Genomic DNA, 7,617 nt, shown 5'->3' on the forward strand with positions numbered 1-7,617 from the left:
ACCTCCATACTGTTCTCCATAGTGGCTGTATCAATTTACATTCCCACCAACAGTGCAAGAGTGTTCCCTTTTCTCCACACCCTCTCCAGCATTTATTGTTTCTAGATTTTTTTGATGATGGCCATTCTGACAGGTGTGAGATAATATCTCATAATTTTGATGCGCATTTCTCTAATGATTAGTGATGTTGAGCATTCTTTCATGTGTTTGTTGGCAATCTGTATATCTTTTTGAAGAAATGTCTATTTAGGTCTTCTGCCCATTTTTGGATTGGGTTGTTTTTTTGTTATTGAGCTGCATGAGCTGCTTGTAAATTTTGGAGATTAATCCTTTGTCAGTTTAGAACTTGTTTTATAGAAACAAAAAATTAGCCTTCATCAAGTGGTTCTTATTATCAGTCAGGTTTAGGAACCACTGTATGCAATATCTTTTAGATCCAGAATATTGAGCCAAATCCTATAATTCAGCAAATTATTGTTGTTGCTAAACTGGTCAAGCTCGTTGATACCCTGGAGGCCCAGCTCTGTGTAGGTCAGGGCCACCAAAAGGGCAGGGATCAGAAACTAAGTAAGTTGAAGCAGCTGTCATGTTTGTTTGTTTTGTTTTGTTTTTGTGGTACGCGGGCCTCTCACTGTTGTGGCCTCTCCCGTTGCGGAGCACAGGCTCCGGACGCGCAGGCTCAGCGGCCATGGCTCACGGGCCCAGCCGCTCCGCGGCATGTGGGATCTTCCTGGACCGGGGCACGAACCCGTGTGCCCTGCATCGGCAGGCGGACTCTCAACCACTGCGCCACCAGGGAAGCCCTGTCATGTTTTATTTACACTGTTTATTTTTCTCCTTGATACTTATGGAGGCCCTTGTTTTCTGGAGTATACCCTGGTGCTGAGAACTTTCCTTAGGATCCATCACAGTACGTTTGTGATGGGCAAGTATGTTGGAGGACAGTACCTCAGCTTTCTGGTCTAATGGTGTTTCTTAGTGGTCATAAGGAGCCTGATGTTCTAAGACTCCATCCTGGTTTGGATATGGAGGTGACTACCTGTCATCCTTAGTTTCATAATATATTGTAATTTAAACCTGAAGTTAGAATACAACTATGTAAAGGAAATCCCTAGCCAATTTCCTTCCTCTCTATTAGCTAAACATGTGGGATCAAGTAAGTAGGGAGATTTAAAAAAAGTGTACAATGAGTTAGTCAAGGCAGAGGAAGTAATGGTGATGGTGGAGATGTTGGTGATGGTGCTGATGTTGGTGTTAGTGAAGATGGTGGTCATCTTGGTGACACTGGTGATGGACATGATGTAGGAACGGTGGTTACAATCGAGGCAAATCTAGCTGTCTGAGATGGCAGCTATTGCCTGGGGCTAGCCTGGCGTTAGCCTTTATTTGATCTTTTTCACATGATGACTGGTGGTGAGTCAGCTACTTTTAAAAGGCTAGGAACAGTGAACAATATATAAATCAAAGCTTTATAAATTAAATATTTCCAATTTGACTCACCATAATTTCTGAGGCATTAAATCTTTATTTCTGAATGATCGTTCACTGTCAGTGATGGAATATTTTAGCCTTAAGTTACTCTGCCCTATTTGCCTCTGTAACATATAGTTACTTTGTAAAGAAACTCCTAAATGATTATTGGAACTCATATTTGAAGAATCATTTTGATGAGTAATTAGCATAGGTACAATCTATTAAATATTTCTATTTTCCTTCAGCTAAAAATTTTTTACACTGAGAATTCTAAGAGAAATATACTGTGCCATCCCTGAGGCTACAGAGCTCATGAGGAATAATATTTAAAAGGCTTAGAAGACAAATTATCTATATATTACATTTTTTTCCCTTGGGATGTTGACAGATGATTCAGTTAGGAAATTTTTAAAAGTAGCAAAAATGTGGGACTTCCCTGGTGGTGTAGTGGTTAAGAATCCGCCTGCCAATGCAGGGGACACAGTTCAAGCCCTGGTGCGGGAAGATCCCACATGCCGCAGAGCAGCTAAGTCTGGGCACCATAACTACTGAGCCTGCGCTCTAGAGCCTACGAGCCACAACTACTGAGCCTATGTGTCACAACTACTGAAGCCTGCACGCCTAGAGCCTGTGCTCCACAGCAAGAGAAGCCACCGCAATGAGAAGTCCACGCACCACAACAAAGAGCAACTCCTGCTTGCCGCAACTAGAGAAAGTCCATGCACAGCAACAAAGACCCAACGCAGCCAAAAATAAAATAAATTAAAAATTTAAAAAAATTAGTATAAAAAAATAGCAAAAATGTGATAATGATATTCCAGACATTAAAATGACTAAAATAACACTCTGTAGCGACATGAAAATTTTTTACTCTGAAGTTTAAAAGTGCTGAAGATAGGATATTAGAAAAAACAGAATATTTATCTAAGAGAATAGTTTCACTTAAAGTAAAAATATATTCCACCACAAACTCTCTAATATAAATTTCAATAAGATAAAGCAATTCAATAAACCTATAAAGAACTTAGTCCGATAACTAAAATTATTTTAATTTTCTTATGCTCCTTTTTAGTATTTTTTGTCATTATCGTCATCAACCTGCATTTTTTGTTGAACAATATTGTATGCTTGGCACCATGCTGGACATTTTACATATATGATCCCTTTGAATGCTCATAGCAGCCCTAGGTGGTATCTGTAATTGTTTCCATATAACAGATGAGGAAACCGAGGCTCAAGGGTTTTTAAGCAACTCACCCAAAGACACATGGCTTGTAAGTGAAGACAGGGATGATTCTGAATAAGATCAAGATTAAGCTCTTAACTACTATGCGATGCTTGTCCACAAAAGCATACATAATTCTTAGAGTATCTGAATTCTATTTTTTTTTTTTTTTCCACTTAACATTATATCGCAAACATTTGCTACATTCTTAATCCAACCCCCTGGGCACATTAGCCTTGATCCTCCCGGGGGCGCACTGCCCTCTAGTGGAATTCTGTTCACAAAGCACTGTGGCCCACTCCACAGCCCCTGGGATGAAGAGGGGTTTTCTATTGCATTACTGTCTATCGTTACTAAATTATCTTAGATATGGTGAAATGTTAAAAGGTCTTTTCCTAGCTCCTTTAATGTAGAGAGAGATGATCATGTCCAATTTTCTGCGTTGGGGAGTTGGAAAATAAAGTGAACCCCAGAGAAGTTCTGAAATGCCCTCCAGGGAATGAGGTAAGAATTAGCTGTTATTGGTGTTGAAATCTCCATGACTGCTCCATTCCCTGAAGTAACAGGATATTTCAAACATCTCCCTTCAAATTGCATGGAAAGGCTCGAGGATGTGTCAAACTGTGTTAACACCAGCACTGGAAGACGAAGTAAGACTTTACTGGGATCCATAAAAATAACTTGGAAATATATTTAAAACACAGGAAATTCAAACAGATCAGGACTTGTTTTCCTCTGAGCTTACATTAATTCTTCAGTTTTCATACTTTTCTAAAGAATCTCTTTCACTTTGATATTGCTAAAAATCTTCATTGGATTAAAATGCATAATTGCATGGACTTGGTTTAATTAGGAAGGACTTGGGTTAATATTGCATTGTTTTGCAGACTCACAGACATAGATAACAGACTTGTGGTTGCCAAGGGGGAAGGTGGGTGGGGGAGGGGAGGATTGTGAGTTTGGGATTAATAGATGCAAACTATTACATATAGAATGGATAAACAACAAGGTTGTACTATATAGTGCAGGGAACTATATTCAATATCCTGGGATAAACCATAATAGAAAAGAATATGAAAAAGAATATATATATATATATAAATGAATCACTTTGCTGTACAGCAGAAATTAACACAACATAGTAAATCAACTATACTTTAAAAAATTGCATTGTTTTGGAGAAAGCGACAGGGATGGGTTTTTGTTTTTGTTTTTAGTGAATTAGGCCGTTATTTCTGCCATTGTTCATCAAAAAAAAGCCCTGAGAAAAATTGCTGATGCTATCACACAGGAAAGGGCTAACTGGTGAGTTGTAATTGCTTTGTGTGCCGTTGGAGGGACACACTGTGGAGAGGAGTGGGGAAACCTGCCAGTTTTATCTTTATTAGCAAGCTGGATCTTAAATATTAGATGTCTTTTTATGCTTAGTGAATGACCAATATGAAAAAGGAGAAGCAGCAAAGACAGGCTTACATGGCATGTATAGTGTTTAATAAAAGACAAGAGTTATCCAAGTGTTCTTAAGGAAATTGTATCTCTTCATGCCCTCCCATTAAAATTGCTGATTTCTTCTGAGCTTAGATTTCAGGATAGGGAAGGTGATGGTCAAAAACCTAACAAAAAACAAACAATTTTTAAGACAAATACTCTCCCAAGTAATACACATATAAATTACTCACACAAAGGGTAAAAAAGTCCATGACAAAAATGCTCAATGTAGAAATATATGTGAAAGTTATGGAATATACATAGAGTAAACTCATTTTGTTCACTGAGTTTTTCTTTTCCAGCTTTATTGAGATATATTTGACATGCAACATTGTGTAAGTTTAAGTTATACATGTGTTATACCTGACATATAACATTGGGTTAGTTTAAGGTGTACAGCATGTTGATTTGCTATACATATATTGCAAAATGGCTACCTCCATAGTGCTAGCTAATTCCTCCATCACCTCACATAATTACCATTTCTTTATTTGTGGTGGGAACATTTAAGATCTATCTTCTTAGCAATTTTCAAGCATATAATACAGTATTATTAACTATAATCACCATGTTATACATTAGATCCCCCAAACTTACTCATAACCAAAATTTTGTACCCTTGACTAACGTTTCCCCATTTTCCCCACCTCCCAGCCCCTGGTAACTACCACTCTACTCTCTTTTTTAATGAGTTTGGCTTTTTCTGATTCCACATATAAATGATATCATACAGTATTTGTCTTTCTCTGACTTATTTCACACAGCTCACCGTTCTCAAGGCCCATCCATGTTGTCACAAATGGCAGGATTTCCTTCGTCTCATGGCTGAACAATATTCCATTGTATTTCTATACCACATCGTCTTTATCCCTTGACGGAAACTTGGGTTGTTTTTATATCTTGGCTACTGTGAATAATGTTGCAAAGAATTTGGCAGTGCAGATATCTCTTCGAAACCCTGATTTCATTTCCTTTGGATATACATATATGTGGGATTGCTGGATCATATGGTAGTTCTATGATTTTTTTTGAGGAACCTCCAAACTGTTATCCATAAAGAACATACATATATATTATACATATTTCATCCCACTTGCTCCTCTTATAATGTGACCTGGACATGCCTCCACTGAGAGGTGTATAGGCAAGGGAGGGGGTTTATGTCCCTTTCCCTTGAATCTGAGTGGACCTTTGTAATTGCCTCACCCAATGTAAGGTGGCAGATGTGACATTGTGTCACACTGAGGCTAGATTATAAAAGGCAACACAGCTTCGCCTTGGCTCTCTCTCTGGATACCCACCCTGGGAACCTATCCACCATGTTGTGAGGAAGCCCCGGTCACACGGAGAGGCTCTGTGTGGGGTTGCAGCTGACAACCGCAGCCAGGCCTCCACCATGGCCAGCAACAACCTCCAGACTTGTGAGTAAAAGAGCCTTAGGTGATTTCAACTCCCAGACTTTAAGTCTCCAGCTGAGGCCCCAGACAAGTAGAGCCGAGACAAGCTGTCCTCATCTGAATTCCAGATCCACAGAAACCATGAGAGATAGTCAATTCTTTTTATTTTAAACCACTATGTTTTGAGGTAATTTCTTATATAGCAATAGATAACTGAAATGTGTAGGTCCATATACATATGAGGGTCTCAATCAGGAGAAAGGAGTGTCAATCTTCCTGAATTTCATTAAATACAAAACAAAACAATCAAAACAACCATACGTCTCCTATAACTACCAGATTCTTCCCTATACCACCGTTTCTATCAGTAGTTCACAAAAACATCATGGTATTGATTTATTATGTGGCAAGCACTGTCAAACTGAATCAATTAACATTTCTGGGGAACTTTCATTCCTACAGGCAAACCACATTCAGCTGCTAGAAACACATGAACTAAAGGCCATGGGTTTAGTTTTATTTTTCAAGCCACATGGGCATCCCTACCTGCTATAAACAAGAGACCTGTAAAGATCAGACTATAATATAAAAGCCAGCTCCAGTATAATGGCAAACTCTGAACAGTGATGTCCCCTGGAATTAAGTGACTTTAAAAGTTCTAGAGTAAGATAAATTTGTTAACTTTTTACAGTAATTTATCAGTTAAGGGAGCTATTTGGTTAAAAGTATGAGAAAATCCAACCAACAGTGGCTTAAACAAATGCTTATTTTGCTCCTGTAATGAGAAATTTGGAAATTGGGGCTGTTGACATTGGTTCAGAGGCTTGACCATTATCAGGGCCAGAATTTCTGTGATTCTCTTTTCTTTTTTCTCATGGTCTTAAACTGTGGTCACATTATGACTATTGCAGCTCTGGACAATCTGTGATCAGGGCTGGAAGAAGGTCAAAGGGAAAAAGGTAGTGCCAACAGATTTCTCCTTACATCTCAACGGGCAAAACACACCAAGGCCACTCCTATTGTAAAGAAGACTGGAAAAAACCAGTATTCAGCTTTCACAGCCTCTATAGTAGAGGCAGCAAGGGAGAAGTTGGTTGGGACTAGATGTTGGATGAACCTGGAGCGTCTGAAATTAATACAAAAATGACACTTTACCTTGGTCAAATATTCCTGAAAACATTGACCAATAGAATGTATAGATATATCAGGCCTTCTTTTCACCTTAAACTCATCCATTTGATTATAACCTATATACATATAAATTACAGCTTCCAAAACTGCATGGATTTTTCATCGATCAATTAGTATACACTGTATAATCCTATTTTTGTGAAAAACAAACATGAACGAATAAGCATTCAAAATAATGTGGAAGAATAGACACACACTGAAATATTGACAGAATTATGCATCTTCTCCCTTTTATATTGTCTCACTTTTTAATAATAAAACATATTAACTATGAATAAGAAAAATGAGTAATACATGTAGAAAATTAGAATTTAAAATATTAACTTTTATGAAAAAGAATATATATATGTATAACTGAATCACTACTTTGCAGTACATCTGAAACTAACACAACTTTGTAAGTCAACTATATTTTCATTAAAAAAGTAAAATAAAAAAATAAAATGTTAACTTTAAAAAATATAAATCGATGAGAGATAATCTCTATTAACATTGGTATATACCCTTTCAAATGGATACACACACACACTCACACTTTTGAACATTTAAGATATGTCAAAATCCTAATGTATATTAGTGTTATCTCATTTAATCCAAAATATTATGTGATAAAGTTACTGCAGAGAATCTTCATTTCTCATGTATTTATTATCGAATGCCCAAAGTTACAAAGCTGAACATGAAAACAATGGTCATAAAAAATAATCACTAATGAACAGACCCTCGATAAACCTACTGCCTAGCCAGATATTGTCCTCACTCAAAAAAACTAGCACATATTTTTGTCTAGCGCATCAATATCTTTGTTTCTCATTTACTACTTTTATTTTTGTCTTTCTAAAA

Source organism: Physeter macrocephalus, chromosome 1, assembly GCF_002837175.3.
Source record: "Physeter macrocephalus isolate SW-GA chromosome 1, ASM283717v5, whole genome shotgun sequence".
NCBI classification, from domain to species: domain Eukaryota; kingdom Metazoa; phylum Chordata; class Mammalia; order Artiodactyla; family Physeteridae; genus Physeter; species Physeter macrocephalus.